This window comes from Capra hircus, chromosome 18 (assembly GCF_001704415.2).
Source record: "Capra hircus breed San Clemente chromosome 18, ASM170441v1, whole genome shotgun sequence".
Classification (NCBI taxonomy): domain Eukaryota; kingdom Metazoa; phylum Chordata; class Mammalia; order Artiodactyla; family Bovidae; genus Capra; species Capra hircus.
Genome location: NC_030825.1, coordinates 11,978,545 through 11,993,637, shown reverse-complemented (window position 1 = coordinate 11,993,637; position 15,093 = coordinate 11,978,545).

The window sequence follows — 15,093 nt, the reverse complement described above, 5'->3', positions numbered from 1 at the left end:
GCGTCAGTTTCCCGGCTCTGTGGTTACGCAAGACGTGACACTAGGAGAACCTGAGTGAGGGGACCCAGGGCCTTTATAATTTTTATAGCTCCCTATCAAGCTGTAATTATCTCAAACAGTTTAAAAAGTAAGACAAACAGCATCTCACTTTTGTCACCCTGTACCCCCCCCCTTGCTTTGGGTCATCTGTAGCAGCCAGCCGGGACACAGAGAGACTTCTGATAACCAGCCTGGGCAGCCACAGGGGGCCCGGTTTAACCAGTAGGCAAGCTGGTTCACTCATTCCACAAACATCTGAGAGGCTGTGCGGGCCAGGTGACGGCACTGCTCCCGTGGTGCCAGGCTCTGCCCTCACTTCATCCTCAAGACACCTGCCTGGTTTGCAGTCAGCACCCCTCTCCCAGAAGACGGGCTGTCGTGAATGATGGGGTCCTCCACCCATATGCCCTGGGACCCCCTTTCCTGTTTGTGGGCTCCCCTCTCTGACCTCCAGCACCTGCCAGCGTGAGACCATGGCGCCTGAAAATGTGCTTCCCCAGATTCCCCTCGACCAGCACAGGCAGAAAGCCCACGCCTTCCCCCGGGGAGGGACAACCCAGAGCTCCCCGCAGGGGGCCAGGCTGAGCCTGGGACCTGGCCTGAAACCCTGCCTCTGCAATTCCCTTACCTACTTCTGCTGGAAAGACACCCTTAACAAACCAAGTCTCGTCTCAGGCTCTGCTTCTGGGGAACCTGACCCGGGAGTCAACCAGAGGCTCAGAGTGGTTAAGTGACTTGGCCACAGCCACACAGCTAAGAGCGTAAGCCAGAAGTTCTACCCCCCAAGTCTGATGCCGGGACCATCAGGCTGCCAGCCTCTGAAAAGGGGCTCACCCTCCCTTCAGGAACCCGCTCAGACTGTCTCCCTCTGCCAGGCTCTGAGATGACGGAGGACTAATGGGATCCTCAAGTCCCTCGTCAGACACTCTCAGCCGACTTAGGAAGGCAGACCCAACCTCACCCATGTGATCAGTCACCAGTTCAACAATCCAGCATGGAGGACCCACTGTGCGCCTGCAGTGGGCTGCACGCTGGGAGGGAGATAAGCTAGACATGGCCCTGCCCTCCATGAGTCCCGGGTCTCAAGGAGAAGCCCACATGGCGTGTGTCACAACGTCACGCAGGACCCAGCGAGGACGTGAGGGGGCATGCGGCAGTCTACCCGGTGACTCAGGGGAGACTCCCAGGCAGGTGACGTGGAGCCGGGGCTGGGGAAACAGAGGAGCAGGGTGGGGGAGGAGGGTGGAGACGGACAGTTTGGACAGGGGCAGCTGCACAATGCCCACGGCTCCTGGTTCGGGCATCATCGCAGGCAGTGTGCCGCTAGCAGGGTGAAGGTCATGCCCACGGAAGTGGCCCCCATCGCACCCTCCATGGGAAGCCCTTAGTGTGGGCTGCGGGCTTCACTGCACTGGGACCTCGGGCCATGTTTGTCGCCCTCTCTCATCACTAAGAGGGAAGCTGTGCACAGCTGGTGGGTGGTCCTGGAGGTCAGAATTACCTGGCACTGAGTGAGCCCAGCTGGGATCCACGGGGCTGCCAGGTGGGCTCAGATAGGTTGGGCAGAGGTCCCAGGGGGGACCAGTCGCACCACTGTAGGTTCACAGAGGCTTGAGGCAGAGAACAGGTGCCCTCTCTGAACCCCTGCAAAGCAGGGGGCTGGATGGACTAGCAGTGGTGCTGCCCAAGGGGGCTGTTATCACAGGTAGAGCCCATGCCAAGACCTGCCGGAGGGGGCCCTATGTTCCCTGTGTTTGTTTTAATTTAGAAAAGATTCTGTCGACTCTTCAGAGTCTGGTGAGCATCATGGGATATGATAACTTAGAGGAAAAAAAATTTTTTTCTTTCTTGATGAACTGTCCACTTCTTTCTCAGCCTGGAACTTTTGGTCTTAGCTGTCAGGAACCTTGGTGTTCTGGTTGCTGCTGCTACTGCTGCTAAGTCACTTCAGTCATGTCCAACTCTGTGCGACCCCATAGACGGCAGCCCACCAGGCTCCACCATCCCTGGGATTCTCCAGGCAAGAACACTGGAGTGGGTTGCCATTTCCTTCTCCGATGCACAAAAGTGAAAAGTCAAAGTGAAGTCGCTCAGTCGTGTCCGACCCTCAGCGACCCCATGGACTGCAGTCTACCAGGCTTCTCCATCCATGGGATTTTCCAGGCAAGAGTACTGGAGTGGGGTGCCATTGCCTTCTCCAGGTGCTCTGGGTAACACTCGGTTAATGCTAAGCTTTCCCAGCTGTATCAGTTACCAACCTCCAGGCTATAAGCGGCAGAAACTGACTCTGGGTATTTTAAGCAAAAAAGGGAATTTGGTGGAAGGAAACTAGATCTGCCAAGACCACGCAAGGGGATGGAGAGAGACCATCCTTCTCAACATCCCCAGTGGGGGTGGGATGCTGCCCCCAGTTCACCCACCTATCCATTCAGCAGAGAGCTGCTGAGTGGTTGGAGCTGGGGGTGGAGCAGTGGTGATGGGAGACATTGAAGGGCAAAGACCGCAGGTGTTCTCTACATGTGGGTATTTTAGGATAACCACCACCTCCCACTTCACTGGAGTTTTTCTCAGTGTCTTGCTTTGGGTTCTACCAAACCCAAAGATTTGAATGCAGGTGGTTTATCTGAGAGGTGACCTCCAGGAAACACTGGGAGAGAGGGATGAGGCAGGGCTGGGAAGGAACCGACAGAGGTGGGTATCTGGTCTACCCTGATAGGGGCTGAGTGAGCCCTCATTGGGGAGTCAGCAGTTCGCTGGAAGCAACTTTCTACAGAGGTCAGGGGCCACGTCTGCTCCACCAGGCTTGAGCTGTACGCAGGCAAGCGTTTTCACCCCTCCCCATATTCCATGCATTGCTAAGTCCGCTCTGTCTTGCTCTGTTGCATAATACAAGTTATGAGCTCCACAAACCTTTCCTCTTTGTGCCAATCACTGTGCTGCTGGTGGAAAGAACATCAGCAAGATCAGGAGGAGGAAATGCTTTTGTCCTCAACAGCTTCAGAGAATTAGATTCTATTCCACCCCAGGAAACCGTCCTTGCAGTTGTTAGGATTTTTACCTGGTTGAATGGAAATCAAAGTCTTAGAGAACCGCATAAAACAAAGGCACCGCTTAATGGGTGGTTTACCAGATGCATCCCTTGGAACCACCAGCTGGGACAAGAAGTAGAACTTGCCACTCTCCCTAGGCTCTGCCAAGTGTCTCCTCCAGTGACAACCCCCACTCTCCACAGATGGACCGATTCTCCTGACTCGGTATTCATCTCATATGAGACTCATATTCACCTCATATGAGATGCACTGATTCTCATTTCTTCATCCTCACTTCCTATGTCCTGTATATTTCTTTAACCAACACATTTCCCATAGCATATCTGTTTCCTGGGGCTGCTGTAACAGTCACAAACTTAAGTGGCTTGGTTCTCTTACAGGGCAAATGTCTGAAACAGCCCCACTGAACTAAAATCAACTGAAATCTGCAGGACAGCGTTCCTTCTGGAGGCACTAGGGGAGACTACATTCCCTTATCTTTTCCAGCTTCTAGAAGCCATGGCATTCCTTGGCTCATGACCCCTTCCTCCATCTTCACAAACTGCGATGCTGGCTGGGTCTTCCTTATGCTGCTTCACCCTGTCGTCAACCCCCTGCCTCCTATAAGGACTTTGTCATGACACTGGACTCACATGGCCCATCTGGGATCCTCTTCCATCCCCAGGTCTTTAACCCGGTCACACCTGCAAAGGCCCTTTTGCCAGGTCAGGTCACCTATTTACAGGTTCTCAGGACTAGGATGTGCATACCTATAGTCAAAGCTATGGTTTTTCCAGTAGTCATGTACAGATGAGAGAGCTGGACCATAAAGAAGGCTGAGTGCTGAAGAACTGATGCTTTTGAAATGTGGTGCTGAAAAAGACTATGAAGAGTCCCCTGCAAGCAAGATCAAACCAGTCAATCCCAAAGGAAATCAACTCTGAATATCCATTGGAGGGACTGATGCTGAAGCTGAAGCTCCAATACTTTGGCCACTTGATGTGAAGAGCTGACTCATTGGAAAAGACCCTCATGCTGTGACAGATTGAAGGCAGGAGAAGGGGATGACAGAGGATGAGATGGATGAATGGCATCGTTGACTCAATGGACATGAGTTTGAGCAAACTCCAGGAGATAGTGAAGGACAGGGAAGTCTGGCGTGCTGCACTCTGTGGGGTTGCAAAGAGTCGGATACGATTAGGTGCCTGAACAACAACAAGCTTTGGGGGGCCGCTATTCAGTCCACTGTTCCACCCATCTTTTCCCCTCCACCCCTTAACATTTTATCTGTTGAGACACCCAGGCTGTCTGACCGGTAGCAGTCCCTACAGGCTGGACTTTGCTGGGGCATGGCCCTTTGTGCTGGGAATTTCTTGCAAACTGGCAGTGGGATCAGGGGCTGGACTGGGCTCAGGCTATCCCCTTGGTCTTGTGGGCTTGCATCAGGACCACAGACCCCTTCGTGGCCGGTGGTCTCTTTTTGTGATATCAGTATTGTTGGCGTTCAGTGCCCACACCCACTCACTCACCACTGCACTGCAGCACTGATGTTCCAGTCCTGCCTCCTGCAGTTCACTGTATTAGTTGGAATACTTTCCTCCAGAGATGCTTTCTGTTACGTATAGTTTGTCACCAGGGGAACAGGGAGGCAGAATGACTGCCCGACTCCCTCCCTTTACCACTTTTCAGGCCAACAACCCAGTTCATACCATCCCCTGAGGGAGATCCACTAGTTTTTAAAAGACGAGTCCTATCTCGCTATTAGATTTTTTCATTTTAAACAAAGGGTTCGAGAGCCCGTGTCCTATTTAAATGAGCTATTTTGTAAATGAATGTTTGTATTTATTTGGCTGTACCTGGTCTTAGTTGCAGCACGTGAGATCTTCAGTCTTTGCTGTGGCATGCAGGATCTTGAGTTGCAGCATGTGGGGTCTAGTTTCTCACCAGGGATTGAACCCAGGCCCTCTGCGTTGGGAGCTCAGAATCTTAGTCACTGGACCACCAGTGTGCATGCATGCTAAGTCGCTTCAGTCGTGTCCGACTCTTTGTGACCCCGTGGACTGCAGCCCACCAGGCTCCTCTGTCCATGGAGGTTCCCCAGGCGAGAACACTGGGGTGAGTCGCTGTGCATTTCTCTAGGGGATCTTCCTGAAACAGGGATCGAACCCACCTCTCTTATGTCTCCCGCACTGGCAGGCAGGTTCTTTTCCGCTAGCGCCTCCTGGAAGTCCCTGGGTTACCAGGAAAGCCCCTAAATTAACGATTCTTAACTGAAGTTTCAGAGCCTGCGAGGACAACCACACCTGGCCAGTAAGCCCTGACCTCCTGCTCCCTCTACAGCTGCCCCTGCCGCCCAGGCTTCAGGAACTCCCAAGCTCCTCGACTGTTCCTGCCTCCTGTCTCCCCGCCAGTCCCCAGGGGAAAGGAACCTTCATGAGGCTCCCAAAGGCATCACTGCTCTTGCAGCTCAGAGGCCCCCTCCTGTCTTCTCCCTGGGACTCCAGGGAGCCCGTCGCTCTGGGCAACCATGAGCTCCTCCTTACCATCTCTGGCCACGGCAGTGCCTTGTAGCCTCCCTGCCTCAGGGGGACTCCCTCCTCTTTCCAGAAGCCCCCTATCTCCTTTCCACTCTCTTGCAGGAGGCTCTGCCCCTGCCCCAGCTCTGCTCAGGGGAAGCAGACTCCTGGTGACCTGTTTTGGGTGGCTTCCCAAGCATCCTATGAGTGATGATGTGTAGGTCTGGCCACCTCCCGTGGCCCTGCCGCCTCTGTTGAATAAGAACAGCTAGTCCTTCCAGAACACTGCTGTGCGCCAGTGACCATCCTAGGCACTTATCTAGCCTCACCACACAGCTAGACTAGGAGGCTGGCGCTGTCATCATGCATTTTCTAGAAGATGAGACTTTGGCTCAGGGCCACCTTGGGAGCGGGAGGAGGAGCCAGGACCCACCCACTGACCGCTGGGCTCCTGAGTCGGCCAGAAAGCAGCACCACTAAGACCAGTCGCTCAGCATCCTTTGGGGAAGGAGCCAGAACCTGTGTAAGGAGTCAACAATGCAAGAAGGGGCTCACTGCCTTGGGAGCAGTAGTTCTGGAGCTCCGGCCAGCATCAGAGTCACAGGAGCGTGAGATAAAGCACAGACCACCAGGTCGATCCCAGAGTCCCTCACCCAGTAGGGCTGGTGAGGGCTGAGAACCTGCATTTCTAGCGAGCTATCTTCCAGGGATGCTGATGCTGCCAGTCTGAGGATCCCCCTTTGGAAATGGCTGCTTTAGTGAACTCGCCTGCCTGCTGTGGGAGAATAGGGGCCAGGCTCCCTCCTGGGGCACATAGTGTGGTGGTTCCAACACAATCTTTCCCATCCAGGTGGTCCTGTGATAACGTGTGTGTGTTCTCAGTCGCTCAGTCATGTCTCACTCTTTGTGATCCCATGGACTGTAGCCCACCAGGCTCCTCTGTTCCTGGGATTTCTCAGGCAAGCATCCTAGAGTGGGCTGCCATTTCCTTCTCCAGGGGATCTTTCCAACCCAGGGACCAGACTCGCAGCTCCTGCATCGGCAGGCAGGTTCTTTACCACAGAGCCATCCGGGAAGCCCCAGTAATAACCTTATGATTATATTTAAAAAGAAACACTTCATCTGCAAGAGATGCATTCTGAGGCATCCACAGATATTGTATGTCTCTGGGATTCACTTTAAAATACTCCAGACTCTACCTCTGCAAAAGGTTGAAGGTCTAGATGAAGCAATGGTAGCTGGCTGATGAGTCCAGGGAGGTTCATTCCACCACTTTCTACAGCTTGTTTATATGTGAAAGTGTTATTCATAAGCCTTGTTGATTTCAGGTAGGGGAAAAGCTCTGGCTCCCCACTTACAACTGACCTTGAGCTAGAAACTTGCAGTATCTGAGCCTCAATTCTTTTTGTTGTCAGTGCAGCTGATGGCATCTTTCCAACTGGGTTATCGAGGACATCACGGATAAGAGCTGTTAGCATTCACCTTGGCACATGACCCATGAGACTAATTCCCCCAACGTACTCTCACACATTCTCCAACCCGACTTGGCCAGGGCAGCACCCAATGGGCAGGGGACTCACCCATCTCAAGACACCTGTTCAACAAGTTCCTGGGATGAGTGTGGAACTTTCCAGAAGCCTGCCCATCTGTGAGCAGGCAGCGTGGGTGTGGAATGTGGGGTGGGGAGGCTGTGGGTGTGTTTTGGGATGTGAAGCTCTGGGCAGTCACGGGCAGGTTGGCCACTTGGACGCCTCACTATTGCCCCCCCAATACCCCTCAGACTTGCCGGTGGTGGGGTCAGGGGGGTTCTTTATGGAGCCACTGGGTCGGACGCAGGAGATCCCTGGTTTCCAGTTCAGAGGTGGTTCCAGTGGATTCCAAGGGGCCTTCAGCTTGCCAGCTCATCACCAGTCAAGGAGTGCCGTGGTGTGTTCTATATTGTTTTTGTTTTGATTACAAAAAATAAAACCCCGTTTGTGCTAGCCCAGGGCAAAGTTGGGGCAGCCGGTGACTGGGAAACCTGGAGCTGTTTCCTTGAACCTTAATGCAGGGAGGGCAGCCAAGTCTCATATCGGTTGGCACAAACTGAAAACCTGTCAAGAACGTATTGGCTTCACTCTCTCTTTCCCTCTCCTCTTCCTGCTCCTCCTCTCTCTCTGGGTCTCCCTCCCGTCCCTCTTCCTCATGGACAGGACAGGAAATGGCCTCCACAAAGCACAAGTCCTACCCCTCTGTCTCTACCCCAGGGCTGGCTGAAGTTTGCCCAGCATTTTCTGTGTGCCAGGTCTTGGGCAAAAGACTTTGCCACCTGGATTTCACGTAATCACACAGCAGCCATAGAAGAAGGTACTGCTTTCATCCTTCCAACTTCCAGAGATGAAACTGAAGCACTGAGAAGCTCAAGAAATTACTGAGACTATGTTACATTCAAGAGCATCTTCTTCGGGGGAGGAATCTGATTGGCTCAGCTTGAGTCAGGTGACCTGTTTCTCCACCAATCAGCTGTGGTGAAGGAGGAGGGTCTCAGAGCATCAACGTGGCAACCTCCAGGCCCAGCATTAGAGAACTCTTTTCAGGTGGGGCGGTGAGCCTGGCACCTGATCCCACTCTGCTCCTTTCCTCCTTCCTGAGTAGCCTCCATGGACACAAATGCCTGCAGCATTTGTATTCCCACTGGTGAAGTCATATGGGGCTGGAGTTCAAATCCTGCCTCCCCTATTTTCCTGATGGTCTGCTCTTGGGCAAATGACTTCACCTCCCTGAGCCTCAGTGTTGTCATCTGTAAATGGGGTTGATAAGAGTGGCTTCTCAGAGACATGCGTGTGCACAGTCACTTCAGATGTGTCCAACTTTTTGCGAACCCAAAGGACAGGTTCCTCTGTCCATGGGGTTTTTCAGGCAAGAATACCGGAGTGGGTTGCCATTTCCTCCTCAAGGGCATCTTCCTGACCCAGGAGTTGAACCTGTGTCTCCTGTGTGTCCTGCATTGGATTCTTTTACACTGAGCTTCCTGGGAAGCCCTTCTCAGAGACATGGGGAGAAGCAAATGAGACCATAACCCACGAGAACCCTCCAGTGGCTTCCCATTGTTTTCATGTCCAAGTTGAAACCCAAGGTGTAAACTGGCTGGCGCCTGCTTAACACCCTACCCTGTGTCTCCCCAGTGCCAGAAGACGCCTAATCCAGCTGTGCCTCTGCCTGAATGCCTTCACTCTCCTTCCCAATCGACGTTAGCAGACCTGTCCCCGAGTGGGCTGAACTGTGTCCCCCTAAGAGTCGTGTCCGCATTCTGACTCCATGACCTGCGTATGTGACTTTAGTAGGAAACAGAGTCTTTGCTCATGTACTTTCGTTAAGGATCTTGAGATGAGATGACCCTGGGTTTAGCGCAGGTCCTAAGTTCAACCACATGTCCTTACAAACCAAAGGAGAGTGAAATTGAGGACACACAGACACAGTGGGAAAGCCATGGGATGATGGAGGCAGAGAACGCAGTGGTCCATCCAGAAGCTGAGGAGTGGCAGAGGCTATGGCCGCCCCTGGGAGCTGGAGAGGGATGCAGAGCCACCTCTGAAAGGGACTGAGCCTGCGGACATGCTGACAGGGATCTCTGGTCTCCAGAGCTGGGAGAGGCTACATTTCTGTTGTTTATGGGAATCTGTGTGGTAGTTACAGAAAACTCCTACTCAGGAACTTAGCTCAGAATCACCTCCTCGGGGAAGCCTCCCTGACTTCTCATCCTGCATAAACGGTCAGAGCCTACCGAAGCTTTATCCTAGCCTTCCCACCGTGCCTGTGATCATCCACACACCTGTGTCTCCTCCTCCAACCTTTGCAGGGGAATCCATACTCCACAGAGTACCAAGCTGTTAACAACAGATGACACCCTGATGGTGGAATTTCAGGCAGCAGACTCTAGGCACCCGGAGGGAGAAATCTGTCTGAAGCTGGTCACCACCACCGTCTCACACAAGGGCCTGCTCAGCTATTCCCAGGTGGAGGCATGCAGAGGCCTTGCCTGGGGTCATGAGTAAAGTCTGTCCTGCCCTATGTCCCCAAGAACCCCACCCCCACTCCACCCCCACCGCCTTCCCTTTCCGTTACCTGGCTGATCTCTATGAGATGTTCTAGAAAAAAGGTCTGGGGTTGGGAAGATCCTGGCAGCTCTGATGGAAACTGGCCCCAGAGAGGACTGTGACAAAGTCAGCCAGCTTGACAAACAGCAGCACTATTTCATTGTTTATTCTCACTGAAAAGCTGACCCCAGGGGTGAGGCTCCCATAGTCCCTGTCCTCAGCCACATGCCCCTGGGGTCCAGCAGCTTTTCAGGTGCTTTGGAGGAGGCCAGGCTGACTTGCCTGCTGTTTGCTGGCTTCCTGGGTCCCCCGCAGCTCTCTCAGAGGCTGGGCACCCCCCACCCTGGGGCGTCCGCAGCTGTGGGAGGGTCCCCAGCCCTTCTGTGTATGGCAAGAGAGAAAACCCCAGACTGGGGGTTCGGGGGAGTGGGGCTGGCCTCTTGTACTTCCTGGAGACTGGGAACATGGCCAGTTCCAGCGAGGTGACCCTGGGTGAAGAGCTCTACCTCCTGAGCTTCCTCTGTGGAGCCAGAGAAAACTCCCAGGCTCTGTGGAGGGTGCCAGCTTCCTGGTGGTGAGGCTGCTGTGGTTACACAAGGTGTGACCACGTGGGAGGCGGCCTCTCTGGATTCGTCCTCGCATGTCCTAGGAATTTACTATTATCTCAAATTAAAATTTTAAAAAATATTTTAAAAAACAGGTAGGGGACCTTAGTATGAAATATAATGACTTCAACAATTAATGTAAAAAAAAAAGAGAGAGCAGCTGTGTTCTTTCCTTTCTACACTTTCTCAGAAAGTCCTCATCTAATGTGTACTTCCTGGGAGACCAAAGGTAACTACGTAATATCTCTCTGCTCCTCTGAACGGCTGCAGATATGAGAATGTCATGATCAACTATTTCATCTAAAACTCAACAGCTAGATGTGTTCATAAACCACACAAATTAAAGACTTTCTCCCTGATTATAAAGGAGAGAGAGGGAGACAGTTTGTACCTCTAGAGGAGTCAGAACTGGAACTGGTTTACTGGCTCTGTGATCCTTGTTAAATGATTATTTCTCATGCCTCAGTTTCTGTCATCTGTAAAATGGGTGTCCAGAGTCTCTTCCTCATGGGTTGGGAGAGCACAGTCAAGTGGTTAGTTTCTGGAGGGCTTCCAGAGGGCCCTGGCATGCGGCCAGTGCTCAGAAGGTGCTGACCACATTACAGTCGCCCTAAGAACAAGGACATAATACAGGACAAGTGCCGAGCAGAGGCAGTTCCCCGTAAGGATGGACCGGCCCCTGTGGCTGCCTGGCTGTGTGTGACCCTGGGCATGTCGTGAGGCACTGGGGGACCTTTGCTGCCCTCCCTGTGGAATGAGAGGTAGAATCCAGGAGACCATCTGCCCAGCCGGTCCTGCCCACGTGCAGGTTTTCCTGGGATCCACCCCCCACCGTCACCCTCACTGCCATTGCTGATTGGGGAGCTACCGGTTCTTCCTTCCTGCTTCCCACAGCCTCACCTGATGGGCCTGGGAAGTGGGGTGCCTTCCCCTGGGTGTCATCGGGGAGGTGTCCCATACACAGGGAGCACGGGCAGGATGGAGCTCTAGGGCGACCGGGGGCCAGTGTCTCGTCCCGAGGAGACAATGGCTCTGCCCAGAGCACTCAGACATCCGTGGGGGCGGGGGGGACTCCATCTCTGGCCCCCGCTGTCCCTGAAGCCCAGGTACAGTCCTGTCCTCACAAGCTGTGACTGCTCACTTCTGCCTTAAGAGACAATAACTATAACAATAGTAGCAGTGACCGCTTATAGACCCCGTGCTATGAGCCAGACACCGTTCTGACACACGCACATATTTCAGCACCTTTACTCCTCATTATAGCCTGGAGTATCATCACCCCCTTTCGCAGACGGGGAAACCGAGGCACAGTGAGTAATTTGTGCAAGATCACACACTAGAGAGTGGCAGGGCTGGGACTTGAGCCCCGTTGGCCTAGTACCGAAGAGGCCACCCGCTCCTCCTGTCCCTCTCGGCGGCCCTCTTTGTCCCAGCTGCTCAGAGCCAGGGTCCTGTCACTGCCAGCGGTACCTTGGACCTCCAGCCCCTGAGGTTCCTTCAACTCTGCTCCAGTGCTGTGCCTCTTCCCTCCCTCTCTTAGCCCCAAGGACTGGGGACCAGCCTTTCCAGGTTTCCCAGTAGTTTTCACAATTCTTATCTTTCATCCCATGGAAGGTATGGCAGGCATCATCCTGCTCCATCGCAGTGAAAATGGAGGCTCAGAGAGGCTAAGCTCTGTGTCCAGGGACACACAGCGCCGACCAGCAGGGCCACCTCTGGAACCCAGCTCCTAGGCCGGAGCTCTCTCGTGCCCTGGATGGCGGGACCTCTGTTCACACTTTAGCTCAGGTGAGCAGCCCCTTCACCTGTCCAAATCAATTAGGTCCACAGAAGGGCAATGCCAGCTCCTAAAGGGGACTGTGCTCTGGGCTCAAAGCCAAGAAATATAGCTGGGCTCCGGGTATGTCCCCCACAGATTGCAATCACCCACGCATCTGTGTATCTCCCTCCAGACTGAGGACCCAGGGAAGGGATGCAAGGGAAAGCTGGGAAGGGCAGGGGGCTCGCAAGACCATTCCTGGGGCCGTGTGATGGAGGGGCAGAATCTTGGAGTCAGGAGGTAGGGGCTGTTTTTGGGCTGTTCCCCTCTGTATCTCAGACTGAAACCAAGACAGGCAGCACATATCCAAGCATATCCAAGTTATCTAAGCATAACTGTATGTGCAATTGAAAGAAAAAAAAAGTACCACCAACTAAGCTGCTATGACACTTTCACCTTTCTGTTGCAAACTTGGTAGAAGCTTCTTTCAGATTTATGTGGACATAGATTTTGATCATGTCTCAGTCTTACGTATACATAAAAGAAGACATACGTGAAATAAACAGGGCAAGATTTTTTTTTCCTAGAAGGTCATCTCGCTAGGCTCCAACCCTTTTCAACCACTTTTCCACTCGGCGTTGCCAGTATCTGAGTTTTCCTGCCAACGTGGCTTCTCAATCCCCGAGGTTCTGATGACGCAGAAATTCCCAGAAGATGGTTCCTTGGTTTTTCCTGAAAGTTTCCACTGAGCTGCTGACACCCAGCCTGCACGTTTCACTGTGCTCACGTGCAGGCTATGACGCCTGGTTGTCATGACTAGGACACTTCCCAGCTTCAGGGGACATGGAAAGGTGGGGGGTGGGGGGGAAGGTGCATCTTGGATTTGCCAAGAAAAGGTGGTTCGCGCTTGGTAAATATTTCTTGATGGAAGAAATGTATGAATGAGTGAATGAGTACCTGATGAGTGAATGGGAAGTTAATTACCCAGAACCTAAGGGCAATGAACCAGTGAAACTTACTGATGGATGAAGCGAGACAAACTGGAGTCTCAGTATTTGGGCTTCACCAGAGGGGCTCAACTGGGGGCAGATGTGCCTGCATGGGAATCTAGGGTCAAGGTAATAACACCAAAGAATGATCACCATAGCTGCTGACCACTCTCTGTACAACCTCTCTCAATCCTTCCCAGCAACTCTGAAAGGAAGCCATCTCATCGCACCCATTTCACAGAGGGAGAAACTGAGGCTCCAAGAGAGGGGAAGTACCTTGCCCAGGATCAGGACAGGCTGACCAGCCTCTACTCTCCCCACCCCGTCTTGCGGGCAGCCCTCTAGGCGAGATGAGCTCAGCCCTGTCCCCAGGCCCCTCTGCTGGTCAGCACACTGGCAGTGTCCCCTTCTGGGCCTCCACGGCTAGGGGAAATGTGCATGGATGGAACTGCTGGGTCTCTGGAGCCTGAGCTGTGAGCAGGACAGCCCAGTTTGGAATCCTGACTCTGGCACCACGGGCTGTGTGATTTTAGGTGGATTCTTTCAGATTTCCAACACTCGAGTCTCTGCTGGTTGTAACTGCTGGTGCCCACCACTTACGGCCAGAGAAGAAGGGGACAGTCCCTTAGACTGCTGGTCCTCGGCCCTGATGGTCTGGCTGCTCATCCCCACCCCCTCCCCAAGGGAGCTTCAGGTAACCGCAGGCTCAGGGTCTGTCCAGACCAGTGAGGTGGACCCTCCAGCACAGACAGGTGAGGTGCTGGGGATTTCGTGGGTGACCCATGCTGTGACCCCCGAAACCACATGTTATAAACCCCACAACTTGGCTCATGCCTGCAATGGATGGACATAAACTGCAGTCTCCAAGAAGCAGAGCAGATCTGTCTCTGGCTGGGTTTGCCATTCTTGGATGAAGCCGTCTTCCTTTTCCATCAACGGGAAGGTCCAAACCTCCCCCAGCCAGCGTGACAAAGGCTCACTTCACACAGCTTTGACATGAATCGCTTGACTGCTTCTCCCTCATGTTCCACACACAGAAACAAAGAAACCATCAAAATAATTCTTGAGCAATATGAACGCACTGATGCTCAGAAATGACAAAAAAAAATAAAGGCCCACCAGTCATCAATCTCCATTCTAAACTGGACCTCGGGTGTTTTCCAAGAGCACATGGCTTTTAGTTGGAGAAAGAGTGTGGACCTGGGTGAGGGAAGGTCAGCGGAGGAGGAACAGGGGTGAGGCAAAAGGCTTGTTTTTAAAATATGGGGGGCTTCCCTGGTGGTGCAATGGCTGAGACTCCACACTCCCAAAGCAGGGGGCCCGGCTCCCATTGCTGCTCAGGAAACTGGATCCCACAAGCTGCAACTAAGAGTTCGCAAGCCACAGCTAAAGATTCCATGTGCCATAACAAAGATGGAAGATCCTGCCTGATGCAACGGAGACCCAGCGTGGACAAGTAAATAAATAAATATTAAAAATAGAGTAGCAGTGCTGCAGTGACCCTTGGAATGCATGCGTCTTTTAGAACTGTGATTTTCTTAGGGGAGGTGTGTGGCAGTGGGATGGCTGGGTCATATGGTAGTTTTATTCCCAGTTTCTTTTTTTTTTTTGAGTTGATGTACAGCAGAGACCACCACCACATTGTAAAGCAATTATCCTCCAACTGAAAAATGAATAAATAAAACAAAATATGGATACTCAGGAGTCTCCACACAAGCCCCTCTTGGAATTCAAAAGGTCAAGTCCTGCCAAATGACTGACCATTGATCCACCAGTCACCATGGAGCTGTCTTACAGAGGTGGGGGATGGGGTGTTACTGGGCGAATTGAATCACTTCCCCCCAAAGCCTCTGGATATGTGTCCGTTTCTGTGCAGTCACGGTTGAGATCTGGATTCTGTAACAGATGCCCCCAGGGCTCTGCTTGCATTCTCTGGGGGTCCCTTTCCAGGCTGCCCCTGGAATTGACAACCCCTCCTCCAAGGAGCAGCCCTTACCCCACCACTGAGTGGGGCTCAGTTCCTTTGTACTCTAATGGGGCCAACTCCACAGTGGGACTCAAACCCATTTAAGCATTTGCA